Below are 14,165 nucleotides of genomic sequence, written 5' to 3'. Positions count from 1 at the left end.
ATCGCTGTCTTGTTGAAATGCGATTCACCTACCATAAAATTCACCCTTATAAATGATCGTGTCGGTGATTTCACGTATCACAGTGGTTTCCGCGTGTTGCGTGTAAGGGGCACTTTTCAGTCACCTTCCCATGTCAGCTTTTCCGTGGCATATTTGGCGTGTCCATACTCCCCTCCAAACGCCATCCTCATTCACCCTTTCCACATACTCCTCCTACTTATCCAAGACCCTGTTTCAGTCTTCACCAGCTTCTCTTTCTTGAGTTACCTTTCAAATGCTGGTTCTGGGTCCCTTCTCTTCTCATAACCACTGAGATATCTCATGACTTCTGGAAACACCCATGTGGGTATATCACCCACCAATGTCTGTCTCGGTCATTCATCCAACAAATACTCACACATTTATTATATGCCAGTGTCAGTTTAGGAACTGGAACTCTATCTATTTCTGTCCCTACATTCTGTTAGGGCAAACAATAGCCATCTAATAGTAAAGCAGGAAGTTTGCAGTTGGAAGTGGTGTGGGAGTGGCTCGCTTTGCTGGGACACTGTGTTGGAACGGAGAATTGAAGGAGATGGAGAAGGAGCTCTGGCCCTTTCTGCAGGGAGAGCAGCCTGGGGGCAGGGCAAACAGGTTGATTGCAGGCTTGTCAAGCACATTTCAGGGGCGGTATGAGGACAGCTCAGTTGGCTCTGAGAAAAGGAGGGGCCTGGAGACCATGTTCTTAGAGACATAAGGAGGGAGTGGATCAAATAGGGCTTTCTGGATCATCCTAGGGACATAGGCCTTTTATCCTGAGTAGAATGGGAGAGGCCAGCGCCGTGGCTCACGTGGTTAATCCTCTGCCTGCGGCGCTGGCATCCCATATGGGTGCTGGGTTCTAGTCCCGGTTGCTCCTCTTCCAGTCCAGCTCTCTGCTGTGGCCCAGGAGGGCAGTGGAGGATGGCCCAAGAGTTTGGGCCCCTACACCTGCAAGGGAGATCAGGAAGAGGCACCTGGCTCCTGGCTTCGGATCGGCGCAGCGCCGGCCATAGCAGCCATTTGGGGAGTGAACCAATGGAAGGAAAATCTTTTTCTCTGTCTCTCTCTGGCTGTCTGTAGCTCTACCTGTCAAATAAAAAAAAATAGGGGAGCAGTGCAGGGTTTTGATTGGAAGATGAATGTGATGTGACCGGTATTTTTCAGTGTCGTTGGCTTTTGTGATGAGGGTACACAGTATGTTGACACAGCTTGAAGCAGAACAACAATAGGAGACTACTGTTTTGTTGTGGTCTTTCTCCTGTATTACAGACATCACCACCGGGATACAACACAGACATCTCATGTCCAAAATGGAGTCCCTCTTCCCTTCCAGCCCTCTCTTCTAAACTTCTCCCTCTTCTTTCTGTCTTAGCCAAGATCCAGGTACCCAAGCCACCTTTATTTGACTCTTTATTTGTTCCTTAACCCTTTGATGAAATTGAAGATAAAGATTTTCCCAGTAGAGTTTATCAGTTATTTTCATTCTGTCCAATAATGGATATGTTCGTTGCATCTCTCTGCTACTTTGCAATACTTAGCATGAAAAGTCTAGCAGTCCCTGGGGAGCCATGCAGGCTGAGGCTCTTTCATTCCTCCCTGATTCGGTGAAGGCATTGCTTAGTCTGCTTCCTTTCCTGGCTGGGGCAGCCTCTGCCTTTGCCTCTTAAGTGGCTGATAATAGAGGCAGTCTGAGGTCCTGTAGTCCAGTCAGACAGAGTTGGGTTGAATCCCAGTTCTACAATTTATTAGTTCTATGACTTCAGACAAGCCACTTAATAACTCTAAGCCTCGTTTTCTTTATCTTAAAAAAAGGCAGAAGCATAGTAATCTGTCAGGGCTGTTCTTAGTGTTAGAGTATTTCTAAAGCCCTTGTTAGACACGAATCATTCAATAAAAACAACTCCCTCTGGGCCATAGGCTTCAGAAAGACAAGGGAAGAGACCTCGCCAGAGTTCTTGTCTGCATTAGGTTAGGGAGTCCTCCTCGTGCTGTGCAGTGCTGTAGCTTTTGTCAGGTACACAGCATCATGCATCTGCAACACAGTAATTCAGTGCCCTGGAAGTTCCCTTTGCTTCACTCAGCCTCCCCTGGCAACCCCCATCTCCTGACTGTCCCCTTTGTGTTGCCTTTTGCATAATGTCCTACAGTTGGGTTCATACAATATAGAGCCTTTCAGACTGGTCTTGTTCACTTAGCAGTTGAAGGGCTACCTTTAATGGAGTCCATGATAAGACTCTCAACTTCTGCCTATAACTTTACTAAAATTGGTCTACATAATATCAAGGCTCCCAAAAGGGCACACCTTCTTCCATACCAGATCTTACTATGGTACATTGCCTTGGAATCATGGAAGATTTAACAATTCCAACTAATGCATTACATTTTCATTGCAAAGTGTGGCAGGGTGAACAGTTAGAGACTTCTAATTATAAAATATATTACATAAAATTTTATGGAAAGTGAGATGGAAATGAAGTCAAGAAAAGCAATGTAAAAGTTTCAGCTGTTAAAAGAAATGCCTATTTATTGTTTATAAGGGGAATGCTTATATTAAGTTACCATAGACTTAGAATCTTTTGAGTATACTTTAAACAGTTGATATAAGTTTGTTTTAAAATGCCAATATTTCCAATAGTGTATTTTAGTACAAAATGCCTTGTGTGCCTTTTGTCATTCTATGTATTTACCATGAACTATTTGAAGACCCTTCATGTATCTGAGCACAATCTTGTTTTGGACCAGAGTAAGCTTATCCTTAATTTCATTTTTCAAAACCTTTTCAAAGTACACTTGTATATACTTTGCCATAGGTGAAAAATTGTGTGTGTTAACTTGTGAATGCCTGAGCATTCCAGAATTTCTTAAATACTCTTGAATTTGTGAACAAAAGTAGTTGGAGACTGATAGGCTACCCTACCCTGTAAAACCCAAGTTTATGATCCTGCTTGATAAAGTGACTGCATACCTTTCTCCTTTCAGTTTTTTGTTTGTTTGTTTGTTTTTGCTTTTAGCCATTTTCTGTCTTACACCCTATGCTCCAGCAAAAAGAAACAATTTGATCTTCCGTGTGCAGATCGTGCCCTTTCCTGCTTTTGGGCATATGTTTTCTTTCTTTTGTCTCTCTACCTTCTGCTCATTCTCTAAGACCTGGAAGCCTGGAGAAAGGAGGGACCTGCTGCAGCCCCTCCCCATTGGTTCAGCTGCCCCTTCAGGACCTGCCTGTAGTCCTTGCCTCTTTACTCAACACACTGACCTGTGATTAACTCCTTTCTGCCCAGAACCAGACTGGAAGGGCTTGGAGAGAAGGAGCTGTATTTTATCCTTATCTCCCCAGCAGCCAACTGTATCCCTCTCCTGTCCATAAATTAGTTGGACAAATACTAATTAATTAAGCCAGGATGCTTGAGAGTTAATTCTTGTGCATACCGCTTCTGTCCATTGAAGTATAAAAGGCTACCTTTGTTTGATGCAGGTTATTTCTCTGCCTGTGCTATTTACGTTTATTGATAAGATGTGCAGTTAGCTTTTGCATGAAGATGGACCTGGAAATGAGTATGAGAATCTCTGCCCTATTATACGGAGCGTGGCACTGTGAGCAGTAATGCAAGAACTCTAATTTGGGTCTGCCTCCAAGTTGCTGTGAGTCCAGGGACACAGTAACCCACCAGGGGCCTATGTTTTACATCTGTAAAATGTGTAGGGGACCAGATTCCTTCACCTTTGATTTAATCATGAAAGAAACCAGAGCTGATAATGTGGTGCAGCAGGTTAAACTGCTGGCATCCCATGCTGAAGTCTCGGTTTGAGTTTTCTGCTGCTGTGCTTCCAATCCAGCCACCTCCTCAAGTGCCTGGGAGGGCAGCAGAAGATGGCGTAAGTTCTTGGACCCCTGTCTCCCACGAGAGAGAGCAGGATGGAGTTCCTGGCTCAGCCTAGGCCCGTCCTGTGGGCATTTGGCAAGTGAACCAACAGATGAAGAGCTCTCATGCTCTCTGGCCCTCTCTCGCTCTCATGTTCTCTCTTTCTTCTTCCCCTCTCTGTCTGTCTCTCTGCCACTCTTCCTTTCAAATAAATAAATGTTTTTAGAAAAGTTAAAAAAATTTCAATGAAATAAGTAAATGATTATCGTTGGCAAGATCAGTAAAAGGAAAACATATAGCCTTTGGTTTTTTTTTCTAATGGTTCATATTGTGGACATTATTAGTGGTACATGTAGATAATGTACATTTTGTTTATTGCCAGCTTGAAACTATATAGTGTCATTTCTTAGCTTTTATCCTGAATATCCAAAAAAGCAAAATAGTACAAATTCTCATGATTGTAAGTCTACCAGTTAATGTATTTTGTGGGTTCAAATAATTTTCAGATGACATTTCAACTTCTTTCACCAAATACATAATTTGTAGGATTAACGATGAACTTTCCAGTACATATCTGTCATTCTGGAAGTGAATTACTTCTATGTTAGAACACTTTTTGTAGCCAGTTAGTCCCCTCAGCCTCATTTGACGAGAAACAATATTAAAAACTATTCGAGAGATGCTCCCCTGTGTCTTTCGGTGACTCCTACCACGTGGCACTTAAGGCTTTCTGAAGCTTGAGCAAATGACGTTTAGGCATGCCTCGTGTTAAGGGTTTGAGATGGTGGCACTTGGAGAAAACAAAGTAGTAGTTCCTTTCTTGTCTTCCCCTACGCCCGCCCCCTTTCCTCCACCTGCTTGTGAACAGCAGTATTTCTTCAGGCAGACCTCGTAATTGCCCTCCTGTGCCTGCCTTGGGCTCAGGAAAGGCCCATAGCATCTGTAAAGCTGGCAGCAAAATGGTGTTTCCAGGCAGGCACAGGGTTGCCGGGTAGTGAGCCAATCCACAGCTCTGTGCGAGCAGCTGAGAACTTCGCCGGCGCATTACCACGGTGTTCAGTAACACAGACCTGTGCCATGAGCAAGTAAAGCCCAGAGCAAGTGTCAGGGTCAATATTTATAGACCACTACGTAGCTGCCTCGCAGGGAGAGAAAACGAGAGAGGAACCAGTACACAGAGGGCCCGCCGAGCAGGACCGCTGTGGAGGAAAACTGTGATTGCTACTTGTTTTTCTGAGAAAACAAAAACAAAAAACCCAAAACTTCTTTTTCACTGTCAGGTTCAGACTTCTGCTGAATCATTTGGTGCTGAGCGATGACAAGAGAGGAAACAAAAAGTTAAACCAGCAAGCCTTGCCCTAGCGAGAAGGTAAGTAATTAGCGAGCTTGGTCTCGCTTTTTCTCGTAAACTCCCACCTCCCTGTTGGCTGCTTGCTCTGCATCACTTGGCAGAGGTTCTGGGTGGCGTGCCGAAGCCGGTAAGGAGGGGCTGCCTGCCTTCGCAGACTGTCCTTGGTGGCGGTGCGGCTCTGGGCACTGCTGTTGAGAATGCTGTGTGTGTCTGCAGTTGTCTCACGGTGCGTGGTAGGAGCATTTCTCGCACACTAAGTCCCTGTTGCATCCTGGCGACAGATCTCTATCTCAGCATTCCGACAAACGTGGGGTCTCCCGTTTGGTGAATTTCCATTTGCTTTGCTATCAGTACTAAAACTTCAGCTTTGAGTGGTCTAGAGATGGAATGTAAGGGAAGATTTTGATGAACATGTGAAGACATAGTAGACAAAACCAAAATGTAGAAGTTGGGAATGGGGCAACCTGGGGTCGGTTGAGGTTTTTTTGGTTTTTTGTTGTTGTTGTTGTTGTTTTTTTTTTTTTTTTTTTTTTTTTTTTTTGGCAGAGAACAGTGTTCATTTGACAGTGAATTGAAGGGAGATAGTCACCACCTTGGGGAACAGAGAGACCTAGGAGTGATGAGAAGTACGAACTCTGCTTAATCCAAGGTGTAAAAGCCCTTAGCACTTAGAAGTTCTGTGCTTGTCCAAGTGACTTGTGGTTGGTTCCTTATGAACTGCGCCTCTCTACTAACCTTCAGCTCAACGGTAGCATGTCCTGCTACAGATCAGTACTTAAGTTTTCTCCCGTCATCACATGCAGCACTTGGAACGTGTTGCCCTGTATGTTCATAGTGCTGTGATGTGTTCATGTATCATTATTGTTCTGCATACCCCAAGTCATCACCTAAAGCTGTGGTGCTGAAGCACACAGAAAGAGAGAGTTTTCTACTTTCTGATCGACAAGACTCATGAAATGCATGAACTCCTATGTTTGTGTCTACTACATGTGGATTAGGAAAGAAACGTGTTACTTCACTACAACTTTGCCTTTAACTAGACAAAATGTACTTAATAGCATAGGGAAAGTTTCCTCTCTCTCTCTCTCTCTTTCTCTCTCTCTCTCACACTCTCTCTCTTTTAAGATTGTGGAACCAGAAGCTTTAGCATGATGTTTACGACTTTTAAGTTCAGTTGTGGATGGGCAGTTCCAAAGGGCTGTCTGTAGCACCTATTGAAGTCAAAAACAAAATACTAGTACTGATGCTGTACAGTTTACACTATAGCCAGTGTAGACATAAGGAAAAGCTAACATGCTGGCACAGATTCTGTGGTGGGTCTTCCATGCTGAAACCAGCTCCCTCTAACATGGGACAAACCAGATGCAAAACAACAGGCGGAACAGGTCTAAATGTAAACATCTTCAAATTAGCCAGGACCTGTGGTTGTGCAGTATCACTTCTGTTGAATGCATATCTGATTTTTGAAATGATACAGGTTTTTTCCAAATCAATTTTATTCAGAAATGCTTTAAGGCTAACCTAATTGATAATTCTAAACTAAATTATAGCATTCATTTAATGCTTGCTTTAGCCTCTGACTCAATAATCTTTGTATTTTTCCAGATTTTGCCTACCAATTTATTAGTGGGTTTTATTTAGATTCTTTAAAGATTTATTTTATTTATTTGAAAGGCAGATAATGAGAGGGAGAAGTAGAGAGATCTTCCGTCACTGGTTCATTCCCCATGTGGCCACAATGGCCAGGGCTGGGCCAGGCTGATTCAGGAGCCAGGAGTCATACCCAGGTCTCCTACGTGGGTGCAGGGGCCCAAGCACTTGGGACATCTTTCGCCGCTTTCCCAGGCTCATTAGCAAGGAGCTGGATTGGAAGTGGAGCAGCCAGGCATATGGGATGCCAGCATTGCAGGTGGTGGCTTAACCTGTTTTGTCACCATGGCAACCCAATTTAGATTTTTGAAAGTGATAATTTTAAACATAATTTTGAAAGTGCATTCATGGTTGATCTAGAAAGAACATGTCCCACTGAGGAACCTGACTGCCAAGTTCATCTGTATATTTTTCTTTGCTATTGCCTTTGTTTAATATCTCATGCTCAAGTTTGTAATTTTGGTGTTTTATTCAGTATCTTTTTTATTTGTGTGTGTAAACTTACATGATGTTACTTCTTTATCCTTTTTTTTATTATTAAATGTAAGTTTATCCCTCCAGGATTCTTGTTTCTGTAGTACTGGTTGAAAGTGGGCAGAAAGCAGGGCAAGCAATAAAAAGAAACTAAAGGTTTTCCTTTCAGTGAAAAGAGAAAATAGAGAATTATGATATTGTGTGATAAAGTCTAAAGTGGGATTTGGTTGAAGGGCTAGTTAAGTATTTTAAAACTTGAAATACCTTTTCAATATTATTTTTCACTTTATTGTCATTCCTGATATTAGTTAATTAGAATGTTGGTAAATAACATTTTATATGCAGGTATGTTATTTTGAAAAAGACTTGGAGCTCTTTGTGTTGTATGTTAAGTGTCTACCAAAGCCTGATGAGTGAGTTTACTTTAAAATATTACTGTTAGGGCCGTGAGATCCATTAGGGAGCTCTGAGTCTCATTTGCTATACCCCCAGTGTATCCACTGTGCTCCTCCTACAGTCCGTCTCCCACCCTGAGAAACACACCTCTTTCCTGCAGGTACCTGCATCCCCCCAGAATAAAGGTCAAGCTTCTCGACACTGTGAGGCTGGTTCTGATCTTGCTGCAGTTTGTTCTGTCTCTTCCACCATCCTGTCTGGGCTGTTGCCTCCATCTCTTACCAGGCACTGACCGCATCCCCATTTCCCTCTGATGCTCTGCCACTGCTCCTCATCTTGCACTTCTCAAGCAGATCCATTCACATTGCCCCTCTCTGGAACCCTCTGTTCCCAGGCTCTTTAGCAAGGAGCTGGATTGGAAGTGGAGCTGCTGAGTCTGGAAAGACCCCTTTGCATTCTGAGCAGCCTGGGTGGAGGCAGCCCTCCCGGGAGACCTGCTGGTCTCTTTAGTGTCTTTGGCGTGGCCTCCCATAGAGACCTCTGTCCCAGAACTTGGTAAAACTCCTCCACCGAACGTATTGTGCTTCGTTTGAAACTCGTTGCCAGATTGTTAAATTTATTCCTTGCTTCCCCAGATCTAGTGTATGCAAGTGGTCCAGAATGTGAAGTAAACAAAATCGTTATTCTGTTCATTTTAAGGACACAACACTTTTCTTGATGGCATTTTTGTCTTAATATATTTCCAAATTTCAGTAATTTGAGGAAAGTCCCTTAAACAGATGGTAAATGTGTTGAGAGTAAGACTAGCGTTTTTCAAAAAATTTTGTTTGTCTTTTTAGCAGAAACCATTTTTTTGGTGTGTGTGTGTGTGTGTATAGGTATGTCCATATATATAGGTATTTATTGAACTGATAAACTTATTTTGAGTAATAAAACATCAAAAATTATGCAAATTAGCACAAGTAAGTTCAGGACATATAACCCCAAAGTGTTACTTACTTAATTCATTTGATAAAAAATTTGTCAACACAATCTGCTAGTTGCTCCTGCCACCACATGAACTACTGTGATGAATGAATGATGCCCTAGCAAATTAAGGACAGTGTCACACTTTCCAAAATGACCCAGAACCTTGGGGAGGAATAGGTCCATCCTTGGGTATCCTAGCGAAAGGCCGTGGAATTTTATTTACAGTTAACGATTTAATGAAATAATAGAAAATCTTGACTTGAGCATTCTCCAACCCAAAAGGTGATTGTGCATTTTTGTCAGACTAGGAATTGCTGCTAGAAATAGAAATGCTGAGAGAAAAGGAAGTCAGTGTTTAAAGAAATAGTTGAGAAATAGCAGCTGTTTCTTTCAGGTCTGGTACTCAATAAAAAGAACATTGATTTTGTTTTTAATTGTGTTTGATTTGCCCATCATACATGAAAGCACTTACTTTGTATATACAATATTTTGTGTACCAGAAATAAACGTAAAGTTTCACGCACAGTTTAGAGTGATTTCGTTTTCTCTTGTTGTGATTATTTTTACTTCGTGGAGTACTCTATCAGCAGTTTCCATGACTCTCTCGGCCCTATAAACCTCTTCCACACAGTGAATATGACTCTCTTGTTTATTTAACTTCCAGTTGTATCTGTCTTAGGAATGAAAACAAAACTGCTATTTTCATAGGAAAATTTGGTAACCTTTTAATTGCTTGGGATGGAGCACCATTCGATTTGGAGGGATTTTTCAGACATTTTTCCCATCTAACTATCCTGTGGTCCCACAGATAGGGGAAGGTGCCTTACTCAAGAGCTGCAAGCACACATTTTGTAGCTCTCATTGGCATATCAGTAACACACAGAGCATAAGACTGTGAGCTGCGCACAGCCATAGAAACGCACCTCCTCCCAGTCAGTGAAGAGAAAAACCCAGGCTTGCCTTTTACATTCAAAGATGTTAGCAACACCACCTCTGCCAACCAGAGATCAAAGAACTCTGCTTGAAAGATTTTATCAGAGAGTAAATTCTTCTTTTATTACTATTAGCAGCTTGCCTTGCCGATCAGAACTTCTCTATCGCTATGTATGGCATAAAATTCATAGAACCTGAGAGGAGAATAAATTAATTCTGGAAGTAGAACCTTGAAGCCTTTCTTCTTCTACCCTTTCATTTTCTAGGTGGGCAGTTGTGGCACAAGCACGTAACAAAGGTTGCTAAAAGCCTGCCCTCAACGTTTAAGATTTGCATGGGAATAAATTAGAAGTATGTAATTATAAGGCTAGTATTTTAATAATGTGACTTTTCTTGTCTGATTATAATTGCTTTATTTTTCTGTGTACCACATTTTACAGCTCTACTTGTTGTATCTCTGTGTTTTGTTGTTGTAGGCTACTTTTCATTGTTTCTTGATTTTTCGAAGCTAAAGCTAACAACAGTTACTGTCAAGTGAGGTGGAGTACTTTTCTACTCATAACCATACCTAAACAATATATAATATAGTTTATGTAGAAATTTATAGAAATATTTTTCCTGTCTTGGTTTTTTTTTTCCCCTGTTCTATTTGGTGTTAGGATCACATCTCTTCACAAGCATTCTCATTTCAGTAGAACACAGTAAATGTTCCTGAAACAAAAGGTACAAACTATGAAACAGTCCTTATGCTTTGATTCTATCCAAGAGATCGTAATAGGGAATAACTGTGATGTTTTGCTTCATAACTGGATTTTTAAGATAATTATACAGCAGGAAAACAACTTTGATTTAAACAAAACCCAGAGAACCAAATGTGCTTTTCCAAGTTATACTGACTTTCATCTAGCAATTTTTTTAAACAAATTGTGAATAATTAAAGAGCTAGAGGGGCAAAATCAAGCTGGTTTTCACCTTCTTAGTAGGTCTTTGTTTCTCTGATTCTGTATTCAACCCAAAGACATTGGGAGCTATTTAGCCCCTTCATTCTTTTAATAGTGAGGAGCTGGTTAGCAGTTGTTTGCTCTCTGAATGATGGAAGGGTTTCTGAGCAAATATCCCAGAGTTCTTGTTAACCTTAGCCTGTGAATTCTGTCCCTTTCTCTCTCATGGGGGAATTGAAGTGCCCTCTTCTCCATACCTCCCTAGCCAGCAAAGAAAGTCTGCTTACTTCTCAGTGGGTGTTTCCCATTGGATTGAAACTTTTCATTTGTAATGTTTGTTTTCCATCTTTTCTAATTCTTGCCTGCAAAGAGATTTATAATATGCAAGATGAGAGAGGAAGGTGCTCTTTTACTTGTATTTATGTTTTTAATTAGTAGTGACCTTTAATCTGAGGAGATAATTGAGTATAAGAATTTTTATTTTTGGTCATTTATCTATTTGTATACTGATGTTTTACCAGAGGCTGTTTTTGGCTTAAAGTTGTTGTTGTTATTATTATTTTTAAAGGATCTTGTTTCTTCAAAGACTTACTAGTTAAAACTGCTTTCACAGGTGATTGATTTTTTTGCTTACATTTTGAAATAAAAGTACTTTTGTAGCATCTTTATTGTTAAAGCTAATATGTATTTTTATCTCTTTTTATTATTTTATTTAAGAAGTAGAGTTAGAGAGGGACACAACAGATGACAGACAGAAAGGTCTTCCATCAGCTGGTTCACTCCCCAAATGGCCACAGTGGCTGGAGCTGGGCCGATCTGAAGCCAGGAGCCAGGAGCTGCTTCTGAGTCTCCCATGCAGGTGCAGGGACCCAAGGACTTGGGCCATATTCTACTGCTTTCCCAGGCCGTAGCAGAGAGCTGGATCAGAACAGGAACAGCTAGGACTAGAGCCAGCGTTCATATGGGATGCCTGTGCCGCAGGTAGTGGCTTAGCCCACTATGCCACATGGTCAGCCCCCTGTTACCCTCATAGAAATAAGAAATCTCTTTTCTACACAGAAATAGGAAAACTATTTTTACTTATTTATTGTGTATTTAGCTATTAATACTATGATCCACAAGGAATTTACTAACCAAATCATTCAGAATTTTTATTGAACCATTGTTTATCTTTCCCACTTTTCTGTGAAGTCATCTTTATTTTGTATTCCTGTGGTGCACATTTAAATTGTGCTACTTCTAATTTTGTATTACCGTTAAAATTTGATCTCTTTGGAAAAAACTTCATAGTTTTTGTTAAATGGGACTTAAGCATTGGGACATGCTAGGGTGGGGTGTTAGATTTAACTTGGCATACATCTTGAACTATATCCTTAGGTTACAACAGACCTGAAAAACTATGATCTGAGTGAGTGAGTGATTATGCATTGATAATAGCTGCAGTATATCAAGGGGCTATATGTGTATTTATGGATATTCTTTTTAAATCCTTATTTGTAATAGGCCTTTGGGTGATTTATTTCCTTTTTGGGGCTAAAGAACCTGAGACCCTAAAGGATAAATTAATTTGGTCAGACTCATGTAGCTAATAAGTGGTAAGGTCATGATTTAAGCTCAGACCTGGTAGGCCGGCGCCGTGGATCAACAGGCTAATTCTCCACCTTGCGGTGCCGGCACACCAGGTTCTAGTCCCGGTCGGGGCACCGATTCTGTCCCGGTTGCCCCTCTTCCAGGCCAGCTCTCTGCTATGGCCCAGGAGTGCAGTGGAGGATGGCCCAGGTCCTTGGGCCCTGCACCCCATGGGAGACCAGGAGAAGCACCTGGCTCCTGGCTTTGGATCAGCGCAGTGTGCCGGCCGCGGCGGCCATTGGAGGGTGAACCAACGGCAAAGGAAGACCTTTCTCTCTCTCTCTCTCTCTCTTTCACTGTCCACTCTGCCTGTCAAAAATAAAAAAATAAATAACCTCAGACCTGGGAGTGGACATTTGGCCTAGTGGTCAAGATGCCTGCATCCCATATCTGAGTGCTTGGGTTCACGTTCTGGCTCTGCTCCTGATTCTAGCTTCTGGATGATGGACCTACTACGAGGCAGGAGGTGATGGCTACAGGATTTGGGTCCCTGTAACCCATGTGGGAGAACTAGATTGAGTTCCCAGCCTCTGGCTTGGGTCTGGCCCAGCCCTGGCCACTCTGGGCAGTTGGGGAATGAATCAGCAAATGGGAGCCCCCCTCCCCCCACCATCATTTCTCTGTCTCACTTTCAAATAAAATGAAAATAAATAAATTAGTTCAGCCACCGTGGAAAAACACTATGGAGAGTTCTTGAAAAACTAGAAATAGCAGCCCAGTGCTATGGTACAGCAGGTAAAGCCACTGCCTGTGGCACCAGTATCACTTATGGGCACTGGTTCATGTCTTGGCTGTTATTCTTCTACCCAGCTCCCTGCTAATGCACCTGGGAAAGCAGGGGAGGATTTTCCAAGTACTTGGGCCTCTGCACCTATGTTGGAGGCCCAGAAGAAGCTCCTGGCTTCAGATCAGCCCAGCTCCAGCCATTGCTACCATTTGGGGAGTGAACCAACAGAGGGAAGATTTCTCTGTGTCTGCTTCTCCCTCTCCCTGCCCCCCACCCCGCTTCATAACTCTGCCTTTCAAATACATAAATAGTTAAAGTATATATATCTTAATATATTAAAAAATATATATTTTTAAACAACTAGAAATAATTCTGCCATATGATCCAACAATCCCATTACTGAGAATATACCCAAAAGACATGAGCACATTGTATCATAGACATACCTCCATCACCATGTTTACAGCTGCACTGTTCACAGTATCCAAATTTGGAATCAACCAATGAGTCCTTCAGGTGAATGGATAAAGAAAATGTGGCATATATATAGTGAAATATTATCCAGCTTTTATAAAAAGAATGAAATTTGATCCTTTGTGACAAAATGGTCGCAACAGGAGACTTACTTGAGGGAAGTAAGCTGCACACAGAAAGACAAATACCCCACGTTCTTCCTTCTATATGGAGCTAACATTTTAAAACAATCAAAAACAAAAGAAATGCCTGTGTTTATCAATTTTCCTGCAAGCATAGTGTTTTGTCCAACTTTGTCAATTCTTTGTCAAACCAGTTGGTTGGGAATGATATACTACTATAGTTTTAATAAGCTATGACTATTTTAAAATTTACTGTATATAATTGAAATTAATGTCTTGATTTGATTGTTGTTTATAGTCCTTTCCTATATTCCTGCTGAACAATGCACATGGTATTTTTAACCTTTTATTTCCTAAAGTCTTTGTTTAGTGGAACATTAAACCTATGATTGTAATGTAAATTAAAACTTATCTCAAAAATTTAAAAAATACTGCAAAACAAAAAGCCAAAAAAAGATTCCCAGCATGGGTCCATTCTTGAAGAAGTGAGTTTGGGAACAATGGGAACAGTGACTTTCAGAGTTAGAAGCAAATAAATGACATTAATGATTTTTTTTTTTTTTTTTTGGACAGGCAGAGTTAGAGAGAGAGAGACAGAGAGAAAGGTCTTCCTTTCCG

General features: G+C 41.5%; 1 protein-coding gene across 1 annotated transcript in view; it reads left to right on the top strand.

The window, feature by feature from the left end:
• Positions 1-14,165, top strand: part of BMPR1B (bone morphogenetic protein receptor type 1B) — a 434,320-nt gene that overhangs the window by 253,359 nt on the left and 166,796 nt on the right. Inside the window, exon 4 of the mRNA XM_062199848.1 lies at positions 5,162-5,250. The gene's annotated coding sequence lies outside the window, so the exon portion shown is untranslated. The remainder of the gene's footprint in view (positions 1-5,161; positions 5,251-14,165) is intronic.

Source organism: Lepus europaeus, chromosome 8 (assembly GCF_033115175.1).
Source record: "Lepus europaeus isolate LE1 chromosome 8, mLepTim1.pri, whole genome shotgun sequence".
In the NCBI taxonomy this organism is placed as follows: domain Eukaryota; kingdom Metazoa; phylum Chordata; class Mammalia; order Lagomorpha; family Leporidae; genus Lepus; species Lepus europaeus.
This window is presented reverse-complemented; position numbering and strand designations above follow the sequence as displayed.